Source organism: Crinia signifera, chromosome 2 (genome assembly GCF_055691185.1).
Source record: "Crinia signifera chromosome 2, ASM5569118v1, whole genome shotgun sequence".
Lineage (NCBI taxonomy): Eukaryota > Metazoa > Chordata > Amphibia > Anura > Myobatrachidae > Crinia > Crinia signifera.
This window is the reverse complement of record NC_139218.1, coordinates 226,231,833-226,258,770: the sequence shown is the minus strand read 5'-3', so window position 1 is coordinate 226,258,770 and position 26,938 is coordinate 226,231,833. Positions and strand designations below refer to the sequence as shown.

Sequence of the window (26,938 nt, the reverse complement as noted above, 5' to 3'; positions counted from 1 at the left end):
TGAGAGCAGGAGACTGGGTGGTAAAGCATGATAGGGAAATGTGGGCAACACAGGATGAGCGGGTCCCCACTGGCGGAAGTTACGGGGCAGGAGAACAGGAGGCAGGGCAGTGATAGAGGTGTGTGGGCATGAGGGGTAGTAAAGGTTTTTGGCTGTTGCTGAGTAGGGATAGGCATTGGTGCAGACGCCATCGATGGTTGGCATTGATAGCGATTTTGCACCCTGCCATCGATAGTAGTAACATATTACTTGGAGAACCATCGATTGTTGTAGCTATCAATGGTCATCCATTATATCTGACTGAATAGGCCGTTGGTCAATCAGAAATTGGTGGCGGGACTTCCGAGTGTGGGGGGCGGAGCTATGCGCCGTGTCCCGCCACCTTAAAATTTTTTTTAACTTGATCGGTTCTCCTTTGCCATCGATGTAGGGAAACCATCTGGTCCTTCCACATCGATGGCAAAAGTATTCAACATCGGCCATAAACCATCGATTATTTGAAATCATTGATGGTCGATGGGCATCCCTAGAACTGGAGGAGGGTGGGGGGACAGTATGCAGCTCCCGGCAGTGGGTGAGCGTCTCCTCCCACTGGGAGAGAGTGAGTGTGCATGAGAGCAGGAGGCTGTATAATAGTGGTATGTGGGCAAGACATTGATAAAAGTTGTGGCGCCGGTGCAAAGGACCGCGGGGACACTTTTGGCAGTGGAGGAACCTGCAGCGTGGCAGCCAGGGCCGGATTTCCCATCTAGGGGCGATACCTGCTTGTGGCGGTACAGGATCCCCCATTGTCACGGGGGTACGTGAAATGCGGGAGCGGGGTCGTGGGGTCTGCTGGGGGGTGGAATTGCTGGAAGGGGGACAGGGGGGTCTGCAAATTGCGGGAGGAGGGGGTGTGCGGGGATCTGCGATCAGCGGGAGGGGACGGGGGTCCGCAAATCGTGGGAGGGGGCTTGAATCGCAGGAAGGGGGGTCCGCAAATTGCGGGAGCGGGGTTGTAGGTGTCAGTGAATTGCGGGAGGAGGGGTTGTGGAGGTCTGTGAATCGCAGGAGGGGCGTGGGGGGTGCCGTGAATGCCGTGAATCAAGGGAGGGGGGGGCGCGGGGGGAGGTGGCGCGGGAGTCCGTGAATCGAGGGAGGGGGCATGAATCGCAGGAGGGGAGGAGCGGGGGGTGCCGTGAATTGCGTGAGGGGGGGGCGTGAATTGCGGGAGGGGGTCTGCAAATCGCGGGAGGGGGGTGCTACGGGGGGTTTCGTGAATCGAGGGAGGGTGTGGGGGTCCGCAAATCGCACGGGGGGGGGGGGGCTAGAATCGCTGGCCCTGTGTATGGTGTTAGCAGGCTGGATATGCCTATCTTCCATGATGCCAATTTTGCATAGGGTTGCTCCTGGAAAGTTCCACAGCACCAAAGTGTATTTTGGAAAGCTGAGATGGCAGTATCTGGTTCAAGGACAGGTGATGATAAAAAGTGACAGCTTGCACCCTTCAACCAACGCGTTTTGCTGTTGTATACACAGCTTTTTCAAGATGTATGTCGTGTTCAAAGGATGACGTTTATATACCCATATTAATTGCACAGCACTTTGCACCTGTTGTTAATTAATAATCAATTAGCAACAGGTGCAAAGTGCTATGCAATTAATATGGGTTTTCTATATAGTAATGGAATATAAAAAATCTAGATCAATATACAGTAACTAGATATACATGTTGAGTTTCCCTTATCCAAATATCCGTTATCCAAATTAGTCCAAAAACCATATATTCCAGAAAGTGGTCACTACTGGGACATCTGTAAATGATATGTAACTGGCACTAAATACGTGCAAAACAATGATTGCAAGGCATTTAATTTCAGTATCTGAGATAGTAGACAAACTTTGTTTCATGTTTTGAAAACCTTGTTTTAGGCACAAATAAAATATATTTGTGTGTATTTCATGTGTTTGATGTGTTTAGGACCATGAGCATTTCGGATAAGGGATTTTTCTGGTTTTGTGAATTTTTTTTAACATATTTAACTTGTCCCCTAGTGGTGCTCTGATGGTCCCTGACGTCCACGGTGCCCCCACGGCATCCACAGCGGCCTTCAGGATCCTCTTCAGTGGTACCAGAGGTGCATTGTGGGAGTTCGCAGGCCACTGGCACGCCCACGCACTTGCGCAATGCACCCCTGGGACCTGAGTTACCGCTGAAGAGGATCCTGAATCCTGCTGTGGACCCTGGGGGACGTGGTAAGTATAAAAAAAAGGGGCAGGGGGGGGAGGGACACTAAATATTCTGAAAAACTAAGTTTTTGGGATATTTGGATACAGTATACTCAACCTGTACCTCGATGCATCATTTATTTATTTATTGACAGTTTCTCATATAGCGCATACAAATTCCGCAGCGCTTTACAGAGAATATTTGAACATTCACATCAGTCCCTGCCCCAGTGGAGCTTACAATCTATATTCCCTACCACATATACATGCACACACAGACATTCTAGGGTTAATTTTGTTTGGAGCCAATTAGCCTACCAGTATATTTTTGGATTGTGGGAGGAAACCAGAGTACCCGGAGGAAACCCACGCAAGTACGGGGAGAATATACAAACTCTGCACAGTTAGAGCCATGGTGGGAATTGAACCCATGACCTCAGCACTGTGAGGCAGTAAGGCTAACCATTACACCATCCCTACTGCATCATTGAAATATGAAAAATTATTCTGAAATACGGAGTAATCCGTTATCCAAAATGCTCAGGGCCAGAAGAATTTTGGATAAGGGATACTAAATCTGTATAACACAGCGACATGACATTCCTAACAATTATCTTGATTTTTTAAGCTACAGTATTTTGTGAAATGGTGGTGGTTGTACTTTTTTTGTGTGTGGACAGCAGCAGCAGGAGCAAGCAGCAGTAGTGTGAGTGAAGCGTTTGAGATTGGATTTCCATCTGCTTTTGATTTTTCCTAGTAGATACAAGTGGTACACAGCTGTGTACCAATGTAGCACTCAAACGCAGTGACCAAATGTTGCAGTGCACGCTCAGACTAAGGACGGGATGTAATGCCACCTGAGTTCGGTGGCAGTGTTGGGTTTGTTGGGCAGTGTGGGATGCCCAACAAACTGACTTTTTTCTAAAGAGGCTAGCACTTATAAGGAATTGTTTTGCCATATGATTGCCCCTTCCCCCACTGCCTCCGAACTTGGGGGGCATTACATACCGCAAAAAGTATCAGTGGACATATTGGCAAAGTTGAGGGCAAATGCTTTTCTTGAAAAACAGGTTATACAGTAAGATAAATGAAATTAACAAACAGTTGCTAACCATGTTTGCTGTCTTTGCCTCCAGCCTGCAAATACGATTGCCACTATAACCCCCTCCACATTGGGGCTTGCCCAAATCAGTTGCACTCCTTCTTCTCTATCAAGTCGCACAGGGATCAGATTATTGACTCTAATTGTGGCTGAAGCTAGAATGCAAAAATAAATACATAGTTATCAGGAAAGAAAAGAGTGTCTTTTGTTGGTGCACCTGGAGAAAAGAAATTCAATAAAACGTTGCTTTTATTTAATTCATTAAAATAGTTTGCGAATATAAAAAAAGATTTGACAAGACATGAGACAACACATAGTGATATAAAAAAGGATAGAAATCCTTACACCTAGTGTAAAACCCCACTGTTTGTTTCTCCCAATCAGTTTAAATAATCTGTGTGGCTTTTTTCAATTATAACGTGGTGCAGGGTTATAGTTACTGTGTATACAATGTTTCAAATGTCCCTGGGCTCTCTCTAGCAGCCGCTGGTAAGCACCTGAGCACGGATAAAATTCCGTCTCAGTGCTCCTGCAGGCTTGCTGGAGCCAGTAGTACCACGTCCTACAGTTCTTCCACTGAGCAGTGTGAGAGGAGTGCCTGCGTGCACTTCCTCGCTCACGTGGGTTTAAGAACAAGCAGGAACACTGACGGTTCTGGCGCCAGATACCGTGTCCGTGTTAGTCTTTTAGGGGACCGTGTCCAACGGTCAGCCTAACGCAGCCAACATGTCAAAATATACAATTTATAAGTGGGGAAGGGAGAGTGGGGTATTAGACACACTAGGTGTGTGGTATAGTCGAGCGTACGCTTTCGCAACAAAGCTTCCTCAGGACCCTGAGAAAATTTCTTTTCTCCAGGTGCACCAACAAAAGACACTCTTTTCTTTCCTGATAACTATGTCCTTTTTGTGTCTATGGTAGCACACCCTCATATCCATCACTAATTGAGTGTTGATAATATATAAGGAGGGTTCACCCTTGCATTGAAATCCATTTGATTACTGTGCGACTGACTAAACCTCTCCCAATCTCTCCAAAAATAAATACAGTTTCATTAGGAAATCCAGAATGGAGGTCAGAAAAATGATATTAAAATGGTATATGCTAACAATAGGCAAATAAGCTTAATATAATGCTTTAATCATCACTGATAAATATCGTCTTCATAAATAAATGTTAATGCAGAACATGAATTCTACCAGTTGCTCGAAATAAAGAAAAAAATGAAAAAATATAAATATCTGTCCAATAAATAATTAATTCATTGAAAAAAATCCATGTATCAGTTAATTCAGAAAAGAAAAAACAGCGCAAAATAATAAGGTTAGTACATACATATTAAAGATCAAAGTGATGCTTAAATAACCAGTAAATAATCCATAAACAGCGGTGTAATTAAAATCTGATACAGAAAGACACTGTGTAAGAATTGTGGAGATAATGCAGCATAATCCTGAGGTCTGGCTTAATATTAAGTACAAAGGAACATACCTCCTGAGAGAGTATTTGCCGGAGTTCACCTACTAAGGTCCTGTAGCGTGCCCTACTCAAGGTGAGGTTATACATTTACCCACGTTGTTAGTAAGTGTGGGAGTTAATACCGTTAGATTAGTTTAAACTGCAGCTCATTGGCTTGGAGTAGCAGAATGGGTACTTATATGTTAGTTGGGCGCCCACTATAGTTAGTACGCTCATACCCCCCCTATCCATGTTGGCATGGAGGTGACTTTATATAGTGTGGTGAGCTCAGCGAGCTACCGAGCCCGAAGCGTGGCAAGCGTAGCGAGCCCTGCGAGTGGACGCGGAAAACTAAGCAAATAGCTTAGTGGGCGCCCAACTAACAAGTACTGCAGAATGTTACTGGTTGGTGGCCACCTCTTGCAGGCTTCTATATAAGATAGTCTTACATGCCCGAGTCTAGAGGATCCAAGTGTTTCAAGGTCCAGGACCGGGTCTTCTTTCTAAACTTGGATCCCAGAACAAGGCAAAAATGTATTTTCCTGGAGACGTATTTCTTATGTTTTGCATTTTCCTGGAGTGGCAGCTAATGTGTTTTGGACTGCATATAATACCCCTTTTTCATCTACAAGCCAGGTTGCACCCCGGATTTTGTACCCAGCTACAACCTGGGTGCGAACCGGCTTGCAAACCCATTCACACTAGAGTCCCCACCCGGCATAATGCCGGGTGGGTAATGTCATCGGGAGGTGGGGTTGGGGAGGTGCTGGGAGATGAAAGCATCTCCCAGTGCCGGCTTTTGCACTGTAGTGAGCGGGACCCGGGTCGCATCGACCCCTCGGATACCCGTTTACACTACACAGTGACCCAGGTTGAACCCGTGTTCAACCCTGGTCGCTACCTGGGTAGAAATGCTGGGTCTCATGCAGGGCCGCCAAGAGAAATCCTGGGCCCCGGTACAACAACTTCCTGGAGCCCCCACGGACAGAGCTCCCCGCACACTCTGCAGACCCCTTTGTTACGCCACTGCTTCCAATTTGGATACACGTACAAAAATTTACACTGTAATGCCTATTACACATGTCACACACCCATTACATATTATACCACATGCCATAATGCTCATTACATTATTAAGGGGTTAACATGCTCTGCCAGGGGTTAACATTCTCTGCCAGGGATTAACCTGTCTGCCCTGATTTACATGCTCTGCCAGGGGTTAACATGCTCTGCCAGGGGTTACATGCTCTTTGCAAAGGATTTACACATACCCTCCAACATGGCCCATTCCATTAGTTACAAAATGCTCTGTTCCTGGACTTCCCTGCCAGTGGCAGTTACAGATGTGAGCCTGCAGTACAGTCCAATATTCAAAAAGGGGGGACACATATACTGCCACCCCAAGCATCACTGTCCTGGACTCACTGGCAGTTGATGTGACTGCCCCTCTTTGAATTTTGGACTGTGCTGGAGTCCAACCTCTGTAACGACCACTGGCAGGGAAGTCCAGGAACAGAGCATTTTGTACTTGCCACCAAATAAAAAAAACCTGTGTGTCCAGACCAGGGCCCCCGTGACAGGCCCGGGTAAATTGTACCTGCTCCCCCCCCTCTCTCGGCACCCCTGGTCTCATGATCTGGGTTATTTCTACAGGGAGAGTTTCCACCTGCCCAAAATCCCGGGTTTTCCCGTGCAAAAACCCGGGATATTTAGGCTATTGGAAAAGGGGTATAAACTACCCTCCTGATGATCCCACACTCGGTAACAGAAGGACCAAGTGTGGAATGGGGATAGAGGCTTGAAAACTGCGTAATAATAAAAAAAAACACCATTAGCATGCCATCTGGGCGCCATTACACAACATAATTGGTTGGTTTGTTTTTTGCCATTTTCTTAACATTGTAGTCTTTACATAAACTTAGATACATTGGGGGCGTGGCCACAGCAGCGCGGGAGTAGAGTGGTGTGGTGAAGGAGCTCCGTGGAAATCCATCCGTGAATGGAGATTCCCTGACTGGCAAGGCTGAGCATTGTACCGGTGTCAGCAGTGCTCTGCGTCCCTCCGTTGCTTCTGTAAAGGACGGAGGCAAAAGCTTACCAGAGGCTGTGTGGCGGAGAGCAGGAGCGGCCGGATGTGCTAGAGCGGTGACGCGGCTGGAGGTCGAAGACGGCGTGGTGACGGGATGCACGGTGTGACGCGGCTCCCCTGTGACGCGGCTTCCCGGCGACGGGACGCGACCAGCAGAGAACCGCAGAAGCATCCGATGGGTGCTAGGAAGTCGCGGCCCCCCGTGCCCAGACGGGTACCATACTGTACCGCAAACAAGCCGCAAACAATCCGCAGTCCAGCTTGGAGTGACACGGCCCCCTCTCTATCCGAGGCAGGAAGCAGGCGGCCATACTGAGGCGGTGTGAGGTGGCCAACATAAGCAGCACATAACGTAGCCCAAGCAGCACCGGGTCCGGGCATTTGGAGTGAGGTGGCCTCCCCCCTGCAGTAAGAAGTGGCCAGCAGAAAGGAGAAAAACAGTGGCAGTAGAAAGTGAGGGAGCAAAGCATCATTGTGACCATAGACCAGGGGTGTCCAAACTTTTTGCGACGAGGGCCAGTTTGGTGAAGTGTAAATGTGTGGGGGCCGACCATTCAGCCTGACATTCTTTGAATCATTAATCACATCAGAATGGTCCCCCACTCAACCCCCATTCACTCTTGTCCCCCAGCCTGCCTCTTCACTGTATTTCCCCCACTCTGCCCCATTCACTCTACGTCCCCCAGCCTGCCCCTTCACTGTATTTCCCCCAGCCTGCCCCTCCTTCACTGTATGTCCCCCCATTCACTGTATGTTCCCCACTCTGCACCCCTTCTCTTAATGTCCATCAGTGCCTCCATTCATTGTATGTCCCCAAGCCTGACTCCCATTCACTGTATGACCCCCATTCACTATGTACTCCACTCTGCCCATGCTCCCCCTTCTCTGAATGGCCATCACTGCCTGCATTCACTGTATGTCCCCCAGCCTGACCCTCCTTCACTGTATGTCCCCCACTCTGCGCCCTCCCTTCTCTGTATGTTTCCCAGCCCCTTGTGTGAGCCAGAGGAAGGAGAGGCAAAGCAGGCACTTCAAGGACAGGTGATGCTTGGGCTCCTGCTGCTGCCCTCCTTCGCTCTGCATGTTATGGGAGCAAGCTTCCCCTTTGCTGCACCCCCTCCCCAAACACTGCTGTCATTGTTATTGTGGAGTAGGGTAGCAGCAGCAGGGGTAGGATGCCAAACACATCAGACTGTGGCGGCCGGCACCTCCTCACTGTAGTAGACAGCAAGGTAAAGGCATGCTCGCCGGGGCCCCACCTTTAATGTCCTGTGCTGTGCTTCCCACATCTGATGCTCTGCCCGCTTCCAGCCGGAGGCTGCGGGCCGCTTGAAATGACAGCACGGGCCGCAATTGTCCCCCGGGCCTGACTTTGGACATGCCTGCCATAGACCAAAGCACACAAGGGAAGAAGTAAAGGAGAAGTCTGGTAAGCAACTGGAAAATGGAGCGGAGTGGAGGAGTCGGGGGTAAGCAAGGTGGTGTATGGCATTTGGAGTAATGTATAAAAAGCTGTAATAAAAGGACAGACCCAAGGGTAAAGGTGGAAGTTCCCGGTCAGCACGGAGGTGCATGTACATTGTTGCTATTAGAGGCTCACTGAGCCAAGGAGAGCCTGTGTCGGCATTTCCATTAGTAACATAGGTGATACTGACATTCAGTGGTGTATGGCAGCTGGAGTAAAAGTATAAAATGCTGTGTTAAAAGGACAGATCCAAGGGTAAAGGTGGAAACTCCCGGTCAGCACCGAGGTGCAGGTATATAGCTGCTATTAGAGGCACACTGAACTAGTGTGGGCCTGTGTCAGCATTCCCACCAGGATCACAGGTGATATTGACATTCAGTGGTGTATGGCAGTCGGAGTAAAAGTATAAAATGCTGTGACAAAAGGACAGATCCAAATAAATAAGATTCTCTCCTAAGCAATTTCCACTTGTGCAAGGGCAGAGCTTAAGGCACGGGGTATAGGAGTTGCCTTAGATCAACAATAAGAGAATTTAAAATTCAATCCAGAGACCCTCAGATAAAAGTGGGACAGCACATAATACCTGAATAAATAAGTTGAGACTTGCCAACCTCAAAAACGTCACTACAATGGGGAAAACGGTTAATGCAACAGCAGCAGCGGCGAGATTAGAAAGATACGCCAGATCCCAAGCAGGGGGAAGTACAAATACCCCTGCCTCTACCTCGGTGACGACCCCAGTGAAGGGCAACACTGTACTAAGCACCCCAGAAATAACTATGCAGCAACTCATGGAGGCCATAAAAGGCAGTGAGCAGAGACTGTCCGATAAAATCACTGATATGCAACATCACCTTTTTGAGACAGGAAATTAAGGAGGTTAAAATACAACTTAATGAGGTGGAAAGTAGAGTCTCAAAAATTGAAGATGGACACTCAGTATTGGCCACTAAAGTGGATATACTGGCCGAACAAGTACAGGACATGAAATCTAAAATGACCGATATGGAAGGGAGATTAAGGAGAAACAACATTAGGTTTATTGGCTTCCCAGAACAAGAGGAAGGACCTGATCCTATAAAATTTATGGAAAAATGGATAATAGAATAATTTGGTGAAAACTCCTTTTCAAAGTCATTTGCAATAGAAAGAGCCCATAGAGTGCCATTCAAACCACCACCCCCAGGGGCTCCCCCTCGCACGATGATCATAAAGTTACTGAACTTTCAGGACCGCGATACAATTCTCTGACAGGCGTGGATAAAAGGCTCAGTGGATTACAATGGAACGAGGATATCATTGTTTCCAAAAAGACAGAGCAAAATATATGGAAGTGAAAAGAAAGCTGCGCGAAAAAGGAATTAAGTACTCTATGCTATATCCAGTTGAGAATCATAGCTGAGGATCATTTGTTTTGCAGTCACCCAACGATGCAGCAAAATGGGTGGATAAATGGACACCAGGCCCAACCCAACTTGCAGTTAGGGAGGCTTAAATCCTAATTAAGTACCAGGGAGTTCACCGCACTTTGGTGGCCCTAAAAAGTAAAAGCCCCACAGAGGGATCAGGTATACAGCAGGGGGTTGTGTATACAGGAAGGGGGTTGGGTGGAGGGGGGGTGGGTGGGGTGTGTGTTTATGTTGTTTGTACCCTTGTTCAGAATGTATATAAAAGCAAACAAGCTCTGTACTAACGTGATGCCGGCGGAAATGCCTTATGTAATCAATAATAAGTCCGGTACTAATATGATGTTGGTAGAAATGCCTTATGTACCCTATAGATATGGAGGATAAGTGCCCAGTTAGAGCACTGTATATATGCTATGCAAGTTCCTGGGGATGGCCAGCCGAGCCAGGACACAGTAATTGGTCAGACATGAAGATTAAAAGACAGGGATGGTAGGGGTTATGTTTTGGAATGTAAGGGGCATTAATGATCAAATTAAGAGGGCATTGGTCTTAAAACAAATAAAACAATATAATGCAGATATTATCTGCCTGGCCGAAACCCACTTGTTGGGAAGTAAATTGAGGACCCTCAAGAATGCTTGGGTGGGCCAGAAATATCATACCCTTCACCACAAATTCAAGGGGAATCTCGATCTTAATAAAAAAAAAAACTTCCTTTTTGTCTGTAGTAGGGTGAGGTCAGACGGGATGGGCAGATTTATCTTCTTGAAATGCACGATTCGATCAATGCAAATGTGTTTATTAGCAGTATATGTGCCCCCTCCATTCTCCTATGACGTATTGAAAGAAGCTGTGGAATTTGTGTCGTCCTCTCCGTGCCTTCCTGTGTTATGTACCAGGGATTTTAATAACATCCTCAATCCCCATCTAGATAGATGGAGTGGGTCGCGGGCGGGAACGAAGAGGGGGAACAAACGGTTTGATTTATTTATAAAGGATCTTGGTTGGATAGACGTATGGAGAGAAAGGAATCCGAATACGAAACAATTTTCGTGTTTTTCAGCATCCTATGAATCATTCTCCAGAATCGACCTGGTGCTAGTATCAAATAGTCTGGTGCCAAAAGTGGGGAAAGTAGAATATAAGGCTAGAAGCATATCAGATCACTCCCCGGTAATATTGGAATTAAATGAGTCAGAGGCAAGGGGAAATCAGTTCTGGAAATTTGACCCTAGATGGTTGGATAAGATGAAGGAGGTGGAAAAAATGGGTGGATGCTGGGCAGAATTTTGGGAACTTAATAAGGGATCAGCATCGAACAGTACGATCTGGGATGCTTTTAAAACATATATGAGGGGAATCTTGAAAAAAGGAATAGGTGACATAAAGAAGCAGAGTCGTAGTAAAATAGCAGATCTAGAAAAGAAATTCAAAGCTTCGGAGAGAGCCTATCTGGAGGATGATTCTGAGGATAAAAAAAAGGAGTGGCTGGAGGCACAAAAGAGATGGTTGGAGGTATTGGAGGTGGAAAACGCCAACATGCTCCAACACAACTCATATACAAGATATGCCAGTGCGGATAGATCCGGAAGTTTTCTGGCTTATATCGCACAGGCAGAAGGTCCAGCAACTATTATAACAAAAATAATTAATAAAGTAGGGACGATAGTACACACAAATCCAGAGATAGAGAAGGCCCTTAGAGACTATTTCAGGGAGATATATGAATCTAGGCTCCTAAGTAATCAGAGGGAAATAATAGAATACTTAAATAAAATAAAACTACCAAGTCTTTCAATAGCATGTAGAGAAGAGCTGGAGGCTCCGTTAAATCTACAAGAAATAAAAGAGGTGATTAAATCACTTCCAAATGGTAAATCACCAGGGTTAGATGGCATACCTGGGGAAATATATAAAAAATATGCAGATATAATAGCCCCCATGCTATTGGAAACACTGAACACCAGTTTTGAAGAAAATAGTCTTCCTAGATCTATGCTGGAGACAAAGGTAGTGGTACTATTAAAAACAGAGAAAGATCCTATGTTATTGGACTCCTATAGGCCAATTTAGCTGATTTCTGTAGAGGCTAAAATTATCGCCAAGATTTTGGCTATAAGGTTGAATCGTCATCTGGATAAAATTGTACATGAAGTCCAGACTGGCTTCATGCCAGGCAAAGCTACCTCTATAAATCTGCGAAAACTATATACCCATCTGCAGATCCCTCGGGAAAGCGAACCCTCCCCGGTGGTGGTGTCACTCGACGCGGTGAAGTCGAGTGGCACTTCCTCTGGGAGGTAATGAGGGCATTCGGGATAGGACCCAGATTCATCAGGTGGGTGCAATTATTATATACTGGCCCCGAGGCCAGAATGGGTATAAACGGATGTATCTCTCAACCATTTTCTATTGAGAGAGGGACAAGGCAAAGGTGCCCGTTATCACTGAGCATCTTCGCCCTAGCAATAGAACAACTCGCATGTATCCTAAGGGATCAACTGGGAATAGAAGGATTCAAGAGGGGGAGGCACAGGGATATAACGGCATTATATGCAGATGATCTGCTGATATTTTTATCAGATGGAGTTAAATCTGTCCCGATAGTTTTAAAAATAATTGAGAAGTATGGGGATCACTCAGGCTTCCGTGTCAATTGGGGGAAATCTAGTATTCTCCCGATAGGACCAGGATCCCTGGCGAAATTCCAACTAGCCTCACCACTCAAAATAGTAAATACATTTAAATATCTGGGAATATGGTTCTCTCCAGACCCTAACGACTTCGCTAAACTCAATCTGGCCCGCTGGTAGTATACCTGGCGGCAAAAATAAAACAATGGAGCAAGCTACCCTTAACAACAACGGCAGAGTAAATCTGCTAAAAATGATAATACTTCCAAAATTTCTGTACGCTTTACAACAATCCCCTGTTATATACTGAAAAGTTTTTCATGATCTCCTCGTTCGTCTGGAATAACTCACGCCCTAAAATCAGTCTCCAACCCCTAATGAGGAAAAATGGGGATGGGGGGCTATCCCTCCCCGACCTTAGATTGTACTACATCTCCAGCCAAATAACATAAATGACAGACTGGGCGGAGGGATCGGGATCAGGAGAGGGGATAAAGGAACTAGTATCAAGGAGTGGAAATGGGATGACTCCTATGCAAAGACTAATAACAGGTCAGGATATGTAAGTAAAAAGGATGCCCCAATGGTGATACAAGCAATTAAAATATGGGGGGAAGTGAACAAATTATATGGTTTCCAAAGTCTCGACACCGAATACCCCCTTGGCAATGTAAAGGGATTGAGTGAATTGGAATATCTACAAGTATCCAAGACTTGGGGTAGGCATGGGGTCATGACACTAAGTCAATTGTATGTAAACAGAGAGCTAAAACCCTATGGTCATTTGCAAGAGGAATTCTCCTTACCCCCTTCCCATATTTTCAGATATCTCCAGCTGAAAAATGCACTAGGTGCCCAATTTAAAGGTCAAGTCCCAGAATTTGGAACATCGCCCATTAAAAAAATATTAACCAAAACTAATAAGATCTCCAAGATATATAATCACTTGCTGCAAGTCAAAAATGAGGATGGGCTGATTAAAATAAAAGAGAAATGGGAGGAAGACATGGGACAGATGAGCGGGGACGAATGGACCAATGCCATGAATTTGATTCCTAAATCGACGAATTAAATCAAGGTCCAACAAATACAGCTATACATATTACACAGATCATATACTGTATGTCCACAGGGAGGATGGTGAAATTCAAAGCAATATCATCAGATAAATGTCCAAAATGTAACAACGCTCCAGGGTAATTTTTTCATTTGTTATGGGACTGCTGGGTGGTCCAGGACTTTTGGATAAGGGTTAAAAGGTACTTGGTTGAAATCGGGGTAAAGGAAAATATTCTTACGCCCAAATGTTGCCTGTTAAACATAGTTAGAGATAGAGGTATAGACAGTAACGAGAAAGCTTTTATTGCCAACCTGTGTTCCCTGGCTAAGGTAATGATAGCCAGATCCTGGATGGCAAAAACAGGGCCAGAATTCGAAGGTTGGATAGCATTGGTGGAGTACACAGCACGGCACGAAAGACATATCCACAAGAATAGGAATACATTGGGGAAATTTAAAAAGATATGGAGTAAATGGTTAGTAAAACACCAACGTCACATACACATTATATAAGTAATAATAATTAGTAGACGTGGAGATTAGTCACAATTAGTTATAAAGAATTAAACACATAAAGCAGATTAGATATACTTAATTTATTAAGCAGCGAGCACAATTACAAATATAAATATTAAAAAAAAAATAATAAAAATCACTATAAAACACACACAAAATAAGATATGGGGATGGATACCCATGTGTAAATAATAATAATAAAAATCACTATAAAACACACACACAAAATAAGATATGGGGATGGATACCCATGTGTACTTTCATGAGGAAAATCAAACACAAAAGTGTGAATAGCCACAAAGAAATTAAAATACACTTTACAAATCACATCCACAAATAGTGCTCACTCATAGAAATTTCAGTGTAGCTCCACAAGATCTTGGAAACTCCGGGGATAATACCTCATCAGAAGAAAGATTCATTAAGGTGGTATAACTTAAAATCGAGATAAGGATAATTAACCCGGGCTAACGATAGCAGAACAAGGAAACTCATAAACCAGAGCAGTGTTGGTTTTAGATATAGGTGGTAAATACAATTATATACGTAGTAGTTAGGTAGGGAGGAATAAAATGTCTACTATTAATCATTCACTGCAATGTATGTGTATATATGTATGTCGTTTGTCTGTTATGTTATGTAAATACCTAATGTATATGTGATACATAAGGTGATGTTTTTTTATTCATGTTTTTTGTATTGGAAAATAATAAAAAGAATTTAAAAAAAAGAGCTTTTTAATACCCAATTGGCACTTCAACAGACTCCTGAGGATTACAAATCTTTATATACACCGGATACGGGACTAGCTATCTCTACCTGGTCATCTAAGATCATCTACAGTAAGTATCAAAGATTGGACCTGCAGCGAACATCTCTAATCCCCCCAGGTCTACCGGACAAGTTACCATCTAATCATTCAATATTGGAACATACATTTGGAACCGGCTACCTGGTAAATTATTGCTGCTCATATTAGAGACATCCCCTCCAGTTTCCCAAATCCTGGATATAGGAGTCTAAAAGTGTCTTTGAGGGATATCCACAATTTTTTACTAAGTATCCACTCCTTGTTGTTTGTGTGTCCATCCATATATATCTCTATATGTATGTACTTAATTTTACCCTGAATGTTTATGTATAATCATTATTACATTTTTATATTGCTAAGAAACCGTTAATATCTGAATTAGTTGAGAAACTAAGCCAGCACTGGTTACACTTTTTTTCTTATAAAACAAAAGAAAACAACTGCTTTATTCTAAAGACTCGAATCTGACTCGAATCTGACTGCTTGCTATCAACAACACCATTGTTGCGTACAATGGGTGGGTATAGCGCTCGAGTTACTTCTGTTTGAAGGGGCTGCAGACCCAGAGTGGTCCAGACTCTAATTTCAAAGTATGCAGGCAGGGAGGTGCTGCGCTCACCTTCTGAGGTGCTAACATAGCCGGTGTGGTCTTTGAACACCTCTTGGTTATGGCCTGTGGTGTAACAGTGGGTAGGTTTCTAATAATATATAATAAAGAAATATAGAGAAGTGTGAGTGGTATAAAGGATGTTTATTGCTTGTAAAAAAAATCAAATGGGAAATGGGGATGGGGCTGGTGGCCATGTAGCTTCCACTAGGTAGGAGTGGTGTCCGCTACCGGCAGGGTGTGCGCCCCACACACCCTGACGGTAGCAGACACCACTCCTACCTAGTGGAAGCTACATGGCCACCAGCCCCATCCCCATTTCCCATTTGATTGTTTTTACAAGCAATAAACATCCTTTATACCACTCACACTTCTCTATATTTCTTTATTATACATTATTAGAAACCTACCCACTGTTACACCACAGGCCATAACCAAGAGGTGTTCACAGACCACACCGGCTGTGTTAGCACCTCAGAAGGTGAGCGCAGCACCTCCCTGCCTGCCAACATCACCATTGTACATATTTAGACGTGGACGTAAATCTAACAGCAAATGCAACATACTAAACCAAGTAAACATTTCCAAAATGCAGGACAATGTATACTTTAATGTCTGTGCATAGCATTTTAAATATCACCCAAGCAGACCCTCCAACATTATCCCTTCCATAAATACAAAATATTCGGCTCATGAAATCACCAAATATTTTATTATTGCAATTACCTGTGCTGAATTATACATTTATTTTATTATTTATTAACAGTTTCTTATATAGAGCAGCATATTACATTGCGCTTTACAAAAGGAGACAGTGATAGAACAAACAGGGTGTTTACAGACAGTCAAAAGGTAGGAGGGCCCTGCTCTCAGGCTTACAATCTATAGGGAAATAGGCATTGATACATAAGGATAGATACTGTATTCTTTATTGTATTAATACTACCAGAATGCAAGGTTCCTGGTATGCCGTATTATAAGGTGACCCAGCAGTTTGGCCATGGGTCAGGAGGATGGAAACTGTGCAAAATAAAGACTAGATATGTGTGGACTATACAGTGGGGATGTGATTAGATAGGAACGGTATATGAAGGTTAACTGACTGGTTCTGGAATTTGATAAGCTTGCCTGAAGAGGTGAGTTTTCAGGAAACACTTATAGGTTTGGAGACTGGAGTAGAGTCTTATTGCGCTTGGGAGGGCATTCCACAGAGTGGGTGCAGCCTGAAGAAAGTTCTGCAATCGGGAATGGGAGCGAGTAATGAGTGTGGATGAGAGACGCAGATCTTGTGAGGAGCACAGAGGTCGGGTTGGAAGATATTTTGAGATAAGAGATGTATGTTGGTGTAGGTTGGTTTATGGCTTGGTGTGTAAGTAAAATACTTTTGTATTGAATACTGTAGAATACAGGTAACCACTGAAGTGACTGACAGAGTAGCTTTGCAGATGATGAACGTCTGGCTAGGAAGATTAGCCTCACAGCTGCATCATGATGGACTGTAGTGGTGAGAGTTTGGGGAATGCAAATAAGGAGACTAGTGCAATAATCAATACGCAAGATGATGAGAGCATGGATTAGAGTTTTTGCAGTGTCTTGTGTAAGGTAAGCGCAAATTTTGAATATGTTTATTAGGTGCATGTGGCATGATTTTGAGACAGATTGAATGTGGGGAACAAAGGAAAGTTCAGAGTCAAGGATAACACCTAGGCAGCGAGCTTGAGAGGTAGGAGTGATTGTCATATTCACAACAACAATAGAGATATCAGATTGGTAACTACTATTTATTAGCGGAAATATAATTAATTCTGTTATTGAAATATTAACTTTGAGGTGGCGAGATGACATACAGGATGAAACAACAGAAAGGCTTTCAGAGACACGTCTCAATACAGATGGGGACAGGTCCAGGGAGGATAGGTAGAGCTGAGTATCATCTGCATACAGATGATACTGAAATCCAAAAGACTTGATTAGTTTGCCAAGAGATGAGGTATAGATTGAGAAAAACAGAGGACCTAAAACTGAACCCTGAGGCACTCCATCTGAAAGAGGTAGCGAAGAGGAGGTGGAATCAGAGTAACAAACACTAAAGGAGAGGTTAGATAGGTAGGATGAGAACCAAGAGAGGGCTGTGTCTTTAAGCCCTAGGGATTGTAGTGTTTGTATGAGAAGTGTGTGGTCAACAGTGTCAAAAGCAGCAGAGAGATCTAGAAGATTTGTAGTGAATAGTGGCCTTTAGACTTAGCAGTGGCCAGATCATTCACAACTTTAGTCAGTGTACTCTCTGTGGAGTGTTGGGAACAAAAGCCTGACTGAAGCGGGTCCAGTAAGTTGTGCAAGTTAAGAAAGTGTGAGTTGAGTGTAGGCAAGTCTTTCAAGTAGTTTGGAGGTGCATGGAAGTTGAGAGATGGGACGGTAGTTTGAGAGAGAGCTTGGGTCAGAATTCAGTTTTTTTCAGAATCGGAGTAATAACTGAGTGTTATAACTGTGTATAACTGTGTATTATCACATTTCAAGCAGGCTACTGCAGTGGTAAGTGGAAACTTTGGGGTTTATTTACTAAGACAGGAGTTCTATTGAAGATGCTTATTTGTCTGACCACCGGACCCCTAACCATTGGATGTCCTCAGCTCAATACCTGTTCCATTGGATACAAATTGCCATGAGGTAGAAGGTAGGCTCCAACATCAGCCACTCCCTCAATCGGTATACAGGATCATCACTGCCATTGTTTTAGACTCCATTCGACCAGGGACAGTTACTCTGTGGACAGTGCAGGTCTAATCCCTACCCCTTTTGGGGACCATCCCATCACGTGAGATCTGGTTACCAAACAACCACATTTTAATATTGTACTTAATCAATTTATGAGCTGTTTTTATTATATATATATATATATATATATATATATATATATATATATATATATGTAGATTTATATATATATATATATATATATATATATATATATATATATGTGTTATGCAAATGTCCTACCATCAATTTATTTTAAAATCTTAAATAAATAAATTAATGTAATTTTTAAGAGAGAATTGATTCACCTATTATTGACTAGAAACGCTGCTTTTTGTTGTTTTTCTTGTTGTTGCTACAATTAAGTGAGTAGCACAGAATTGCGTAATTAGACCCAACCCCTCAGTTAGGGTAGCAGATTATCTTCCCAGTGTGCCCATTTTTCTAGGAAGTGGGCAGAATACAAGAGCGCTGTTGACTATTCTGGGAGTGCGGGGGACTACCCTAGAAACCGTGTGTCTCCCACAGGATGTGGGAGAGTAGGCAAATATGTTTTTTAGGATATCCATGCGTGAGTCCAGATGGTCAAGTTGATGATTTGACCATTTGGAGGTACTATATATACCATAATTGCCTACTTTAAGTGCCTCCTCTCCGGACTTCTCCCAGAGAAGAGACTCTTTGCAGCTTTTCCGGGGTGGGGTGGGGGCAGAGTTTATCATGAAGCCCTGCACCAATTCCTGTAACTTCCATGATTTTGCGGCTTTTCAGGAGCCTGTACTAAAGGACCCGATTCGCGGTATTTTAGCTCCGACCCCTCCCTAAATATCCGCAAATGCTGGTATTTGACCGGCTGAGGGAGAGGATGCAGGGGCTGATGCGGGGGCCCCGCTAAATGCGGGAGGCTGGTCCACCCTTCCATGGGGGCCGGAAGGGGGCCACTATATACAGTGGATGGAGATAAGTTACCAGGAGCTGGTTGGTTGGTTATTTATATCTATCCACATCTGTACTAAAGCATTGAAATCCTAAAAACCTGGACTAATGACAACATAATTGGTTGGTTTGTTTTTTGCCATTTTCTTAGCATTGTAGTCTTTACATAAAAAAGCCCAATTCTCATTATTTTTTCTTTCTCTAACCATGCATATATTAACAAATAACCTCTGAGTTTGTGAAAGAACCCTTTTCTGTATGTGTTTGTAGTAGGCTGATAAGAGGTGTAGGAGAGCAATCCCTCAGGTTTGTAATGGTTTAGATGAGAACAGTCTCATAAAAGAGAGTCGGGATGCGATCTGTGCTGTGATTGGTGCACTATACACTGCATACACTCTATGCAGAGTACTTATAGGCTTGTTTTATTTATTACTGAGTGCCATTAAGCTACTGTATAGCAGCAATTTACCATCGATAGATACAGCAGGGTTCAGAAGAAGAAAAAGTCATAACCCTGCAGGATATTGCTAGTTGTGACATAACCCAACATAACATAACCCAATGTAAACATTTAAAGGGAAATTGCCATACTATAAACTATTATGTATGTTAACCTTTCATGTCAATTATTGACAGCACTCCCTACCATAATCATACACATTGTATATTGATAGGGCTACTTCTATTAATATTACATGGCCATAAATGTTTAAGTAACTGTGGATTGCACATGGAACACAGATCCATAAATGCTTTAAGGCTTACCAATAGCATGCCAAGAGTTAACTTCCATCGCAGCTGGTTTTGCATTCCAAGGACATGCGCTGGAGACCTCAACATCCTCTTTTTCCATAGCAACAACAGTAGTTGTGACACGCTCATTCCATCCACAGGCACCGAGGACTGGAAATGCAGCTTCCTTATATCAGCTGCTCCAGTATTATTCACAGCAATGCTCACAACTATGTTCTGTTATTTGGGGAGAGTCTCTATAGTTAGGGAATAATTATATAATACAAAGAAAATAATTCAGTCATTAATATGTCTTATGTGTCACCTAAAAGTGACTATTAGATGCTGATTCCTTACACAAAATATAAAAACATTTTCTATATTTGATATAAATCATGTTAGCATACTTAAAAAGACTTAAATAATAACATTGTATTGTGTGAATTGTATGCAAGTCTAAGAAGTTCGTTTAGTAACCACATTATAAATACTTAAAGCTGCAGATGTGACCACTAACATTGTCATAATCTAGAATATGTAATACATACAGTTCTATAAACCATTTAACTACAGCACCTGTAGCCTTCTCCATAGCAGTCTGAGTTTGTTTACTGCTGGTGCTGTCTTTACCATGGACCATAGTTGCCTATCCTCTGGCATTCTGCAGGAGACTCCCTGAAAGAACAGTAATCTCCCTCTCTCCCTCATTAGTCTAGCAATCTCCCTCATGTCACCTATCCCACATGACATGCACGACGACACACATTGTCTACATGATCACCTGTCCGTGTGGTCTTAGTTATGTCGGTAAAACAGACCGTACGTTGCGGGAGCGCATGGCAGCACACCGCTATTCCATCCGTAATGCTTTGACCACCGGACAGAGTGATCAGCCGGTTTCCAGACATTTTTTACAGGCTGGACAAAGCCTGGCTTCTTTGAGGTACTGTCTTATTGACCACATTCCCGCTGATCTACGCGGAGGTGACCGCTCACTTAGATTGTTACGCTGTGAATCCAGATGGATTCACAGGTTAGGTACACTAGCCCCAAGCGGCCTTAATGAATACCTGGGTCTGCATGCTTTTCTATAAAGTGAATTATTAATATTACTGATTTTTCTAATGTCGACTTGTACCTTTATGCTTTTTATATTTTCTCTTTTTTTTTTGTGTATGTTGATATATTGCTATGGGAACGTATCATGGCCGCTGACATCAGTAAATGGGCGTCATGTCTTTGATTACGTTCCCATCACACCTGTGATTGTGTTTGGGGAGGGGATATAAGGTGAACCTTGCTGATGTATTGTTTGTATCTGCCTGATGACGATGTGAATAAAAAGACATCGAAACGTTGCAAAGCCATGCCGTTGGTTGTGTGTCGATTATTTGGGAGTGCCGCCGGTGGAACATATGTATGCTGGACGTCCCCACGGGATCTCTAGGTCGGAAGGCACCCTATTAGTGCATTAACGGAGTGCTGTCCTCAAGGTCTGCTATATATTTATTGGTTGCTAATGGCTGGTCCAGCTGTCCTATCTTGCCTTCCCACTCAATACAAAGGCTGTGGGAGGGATGGTTAGGGTTTAGGCTGTGGGAGGGATGGTCAGGGTTTAGGCTGTGGGAGGGGTGGTCAGGGTTTAGGATGCGGGAGGGATGGTCAGGGTTTAGGCTGCGGGAGGGATGGTCAGGGTTTAGGCTGTGGCAGGGGCGGATTGGACCACCGGGAAACCGGGCCATTTCTGGCCAGTCCGGATTTGGCCGATTTCCCCCCTGACCAGGCCGCCGCTGTCTCCCCTGGCCGGGCCGCGGCCGCTAACCGCATGAGGGTGACAGGGAAGGCTGCCAGTGATAAAGATGGCGGCGGCCGGTGGTCCTAGAGGAGAGCTACTGCACATGCCCAATGCAGCAGCTCCTCTTCCTCCCATTGTCCTTTGCAGTGCTCGATACATGTTAGGTCCTGCAGCCTAGAGTTGCGGTGCCCTGAACTGTCTTCACCCGGCTCCTGCTGCTTTCAGAGCTGTCCTCCGCTGCTGACAGCCGTGTTGTCCTCCCCTGCCGGAGCCGTGCTGTCCTCCCTGGACCCCTGCTGCCCCTGAAGAGAAGCTGCCTGGTAAGTGAACGGCTCCTACCCATTGGCATCCCCCATCCCTGGCACCCCGGCAGCACCCAGACAGGAAAAGGGGTATACTCTGCGCAATCTCACATATATTCTACTGACAAAAAAAACACTCTTTGCACCTGAGTTGGTTTTAAAAAAATAAGGAATTTATTTGTTTTGTAAATTTATATAAAATAATAGAAGTGGGAAAAGATTAATGCAATAATAAAACAAGTTATACTAATAACGGTATACACACTGGGGGTGGTGTGGCAAAACAAGACAAACTTACATTTAACATGCAAAATGGATGGATATATAAATAAATCCTCCTTAGATGATAAGCAATGTCTCTTGCAGTTAGCTTTTTTCCTTAAGTTTCAAAAAGTAAATTGCACTTCAGTATCTGTGCACTAGGATGGTAGGTACTTGTATCCAAATTGTAGTGCTTACCAGGGTGCTGTAGTGGCTGAGGGTCTGCCGGCAGACTTCCCAAGTAGGTGGTGTGCTTGATCAGTACCGACTTCCAGGCAGCACCCTCCCGTTGGTACTGATCAGATACACCCCCCCGGGAACCCGTCTGCACCGATCAAACCCCCCCAGGAACCCATCAGCACCGATCAAACAACCTCCCACTGCGGGAACCTATCAACACAGATCAAACAAACACCACCCCCCCCCCCCTGGGCTGCCCTATGGTTTCTCCCGGGCCGGATTACATTTTCAATCCGCCCCTGGACTGGTGGAGGGATGGTCAGGGTTCAGGCTGCTTGAGGGAAGGTCAGGGTTCAGGCTGCGAGAGGTATGGTCAGGGTTTAGACTGCGGGAGGGATAGTCAGGGTTCAGGCTGTGGGAGGAATGGTCAGGGTTCAGGCTGCGGGAGGGATGGTCCGGCTTCAGACTGCGGCAGGGATGGTCAGGGTTCAGGCTGCGGGAGGGATGATCAGGGTTCAGGCTGCGGCAGGGATGGTCAGGGTTCAGGCTGCTGGAAGAGAAGGTCAGGGATTAGGCAGCAGGAGGCAAGAGAGGGTTTAGAGTTTGGCTGCATGAGGGGATGGGGGTTAGATTTATCCTGCCAGAGGGAAGGTCAGGGTTTAGGCTGTAGAAGAAGAGGCTGTAGAAGTTTAGGCTGTGAGAGGAGAGGGTTAGACTGGGGAAGGGGAGGAAGGTTAGGTTTAGGCTGCAGGGGGGACGGTGTACGGTTAGATTCAGCAGCACAGCTTGTTCTCCCTCTTTCCCCTGCAGCACAGTTTGCCTTATGTACAAACCACCAGACGCCCCAACCCTCCCTGATCCCCCCCTCCGCCAGAGATGATGCTGCTCTACTTTACAGCAAGCTGCCGTCATAGTCAATCCTTCGCTCTCTCAGCCACACAACCGCCTCCGTCTCTGCTCACCTTAGTTTGTTGAAGCCTCTTGTCGGAGCCTCAAAATGAATAGTAAGGGGAAGGAAACACCTTGCAGAGCGGGAGGAGGTGGAGCGCCTCAGCTTCCAGCTATGCCGCTGCAGCTGCTCTGTATTTGGCAGCTGCAGCCAGGCGCTTCCCACTCACAGTGGACGATGTGGTGCAGCAGGGAGGCGCTGGGCAGTATTGGTGCTCTACCCTCTTTACATCCTCTGCTGCTGCTGGCTGTGGCTGCCCCTATCACACAGGCAGCACAGCGGCCAGTGGATCTCCACACATTGATATCATATACTGGTAGAGTATACATAGCCGGGTATTTTAAGGGCGCTCCACAGACCCCGCCGGTATTGGCTCCCCCAAGCCACCGCGGTGTCTGCATCAGCATACTTACGCCACTGCATACACACTATGTAATCATCCCAGTGACGGCACAGTTGTGTTGGAGGATTGTATCCAATTAATTGTTGCTTCTGTAAACCATTAGTTGTTGTGCATACACACTACGTGCACCACATCATGTATTGCATTGTACCAACTGACATGCAGCACATCAGATGGGAAGATGCGATGAATTACAGGTCTAAACGATGCATTGGGTATACACCAGGAATTCTCAACCTCAGTCCCCAAGGCACGCAAACAGTTCAGGTTTTACTGATATCCAGGCTTTAGCACAGATGATTAAATCAAAATAAATTGGGGAATAATTAAGTCACCTATACTCAAGCATGGGCATCACTGAAACCTTGAACTGAGGTTGGGTTGGGAATGCCTGATATACACACTAGAAGATGGATCCCCCCCTGAGAACACTATATTGGACAATTAATCTTTTGTTGTGTACAGGACTGTGATGAAGGAACAATCACATTATAGAATGGATAATTAAAAAGAAATGCACCTTTGTTTAACAATATTTTTATCACACAGTGGATTACAGAAAGCTCTGACTGGATTCAGCAACAAGAGATGGAGGTGAGCAAGGAAATATAGCTCCTTTAATCAAGCCTACACCGAACTTCCGCTTCCGGCTGGAACGCTGATGGCAGCAGGGTGAGGGAGCTCCGCTGAACCCCCGGCACGGACACAAAAGCAGCCACACGGGCACACAACACCCCGTTGACACCGCCAGACACCTCCCGACGCTGGATGGACGGGTCTCGGTCCGCTTATATGCCCCCGAAAACACAGCGCACGAAGGCAGAGAAGCGGGCGGCCGGAGCCAATATGGCCGCCGCAGACGCTGACACGCTGCAGGACATGGAGGGGACGGGCGCAGACGACCAGGCACTGGGCACACAAAGAAAAGGTACCCAAAATACCCGCTCATCCAGGGCTGCTGACACCCCCACTACCATGGGAGACCCCCAAATAACATATGAAGGGATTGTGCAGGCTATAAGGGACACTATACAGCCAATGATGGATGCACAGACAGCAAGATTTGATAAAGCTGTACTGGACATTAAATCACAGCTAACAAACGTCTCTAAACGCCTGCAGATCACTGAGAACACAGTGGGGACATTATTCCACGATGTTACAGAAATGAAGCAGGACTCTGCTAAGCTAGCTAAAGAGCATTTACAGATCATGAATAAATTAGATGATCGGCCCGTTCCAGGGGGGATCGGGGGGGAGACCAAGAGTGGTGATTTTTAAAGTCCTAAATTACCAACACAAAGAAAGCATATGGCACGCCTCGAGGAAAAAACCTGACCTCTCCTGGGATGGGATGAAACTACGCCTGTTCCAGGATTACTCAGCGGAAGTGACCAGGGCCCGCAAAGCATTTGCTCCGGTGTGCACTAAGCTATTTAAATCCTCCACGAAATTCGCCTTGCTATACCCAGCCAAGTTAAGAATCTTTGATGGAGATAAATTTAGAGAGTTTGCTACAGCGACAGACGCAGAAAGATTCCTGGAGGAAACAGAGGGAGAGGAACCATCACCCAGACCGCAGGAATCCACCTGAGGAATCACCAAAGAAGGAGTTCGGGACTGCCCACAAAAAAAAAAAAAAAAAAAAAAGCCCTTATTGAAGGAGACGAAAATGTATCTGGAGACCCTGTGGCAAGTTTAATCCCATAGATTTGCTTATTCGGCCTATGCTACAGCCTCCAAAAGAGACCTCGGGAACTTATTCTGGCCCACTTCACTATGCCGGGTGGAGCTAGGAGATTCTTTGCACTCCCACGCGAAGAAGAGTTTAATACAGGTTGATACTTTGGTATCGGAAGTTCTTATAGGAGAAGTAGACCCAAGAGAGAAGGCTTCTCTCAGGTTTAGGAATATAGAGTTCAGTTAAGTATGTTTTTTATATGTGTTGTCTTGTCTCCCCGAATGCCCAGCCTCTTCCCCAATGTGTCCTCTCCCATGTATGTTAAGGCCCGATTTGTTTATATTGTCTCTGAGAAAGATAAGGGTTCAAGGCTTGGTATGGTATATGAATATGTAGGATAAAATGTTGACATACATGCACAATGCCCAGACATGAATGATTTGGTAATAGGTTCGTGGAACATAGGTGGGTTTAACTCCCCAATTAAAAGGAAGAAGGTACTTATGCATCTGAACAAGATGTCCATTGATGTAGCCCTCCTGCAGGAGACTCATCTGTTGACACCTGAAGTACTCAAATTGAACGCACTGGGGTGGTCAGTAGTAGCACACGCAGAGTTCACCTCCAAGGCAAGAGGAGTAGTGATACTAATCAAACAAAAGCTCCCATGGGTCATGCATTCAGCTGTGGTAGACCCGGAAGGGCGATATGTAATTGTTGACATAACTATTCAAAATGTAAAGTATGTGATTTGCAATGTTTATGCCCCTAACCAATATTCTAAAGACTTTTTCATACGCATTATGTCCAGGATGTCGAGGTATTATGGCTCGTCAGTGATTATGGGTGGAGATTTTAACCTACTGTCCTCCAATACTCTAGATAGAAACACTCCAAGTGCGAGAAAAGTGAACTTACCTGAATTTGGTGTTCCGGCCTTTATGAAGGAACTGGGGTTGGTGGATGTGTGGAGAGCGTGTCATCCGCTGGAGAGAGAATACTCCTGTTTGTCGGCGGCGCATGGCACGCTCTCTAGAATAGATTACATAATGGTGTCGGAGCATATGTTTCCCAAGGTAAAAGATGCAAAGATGGAGTCAATTCACATCTCAGATCATGCCTTGTGCTGGTTTAGACTATCTGTCAATGCGGAAAAAGGCCCTGTACGCCAGTGGCGCTTTCCTACGCATCTGACAAACTCCATTAAATTCAGGAGCATGCTGGATGCCGCGTGGTCGGACTACAAACACCACAACGCAGAGAGTGCATTGAATGACCCTGTTCTTTTCTGGCAGGCAGCCAAGCCTGTCATTACTGGAGTGATTTTCTCCTACTGTAAATCTTTATATAAACAAGACAATGAGGAATACTTAGAGGTGCAGGCCAAATTGACTAATGCTTACCAGGCGTTCATCACACACCCTGACCCGGCCTCAAGAAAAACATATTATGACCTCAAAACTCTATTTGATAACATCCTATCTAAAATGGAGAGCAGATATACATTCCACAAAGACACAGCTTTTTACCGCTATGGTAACAAATCGAGCAGGCTCCTGTCACATTTGTTAAAAGGTAGACGCCCAGC

At 44.9% G+C, this 26,938-nt stretch overlaps 1 long non-coding RNA gene across 1 annotated transcript in view; it reads right to left on the bottom strand.

Annotated features, from left to right (window-relative positions):
- Positions 1-26,481, bottom strand: part of LOC146058990 (uncharacterized) — a 34,915-nt gene extending 8,434 nt beyond the window's left edge. Inside the window, exons 1-2 of the long non-coding RNA XR_014470083.1 lie at positions 26,269-26,481; positions 19,813-20,036 (exon numbers count right to left, since the gene is read on the bottom strand). This is a non-coding gene — a long non-coding RNA (uncharacterized LOC146058990). The remainder of the gene's footprint in view (positions 1-19,812; positions 20,037-26,268) is intronic.
- Between the last annotated feature and the right edge of the window lie 457 nt (positions 26,482-26,938).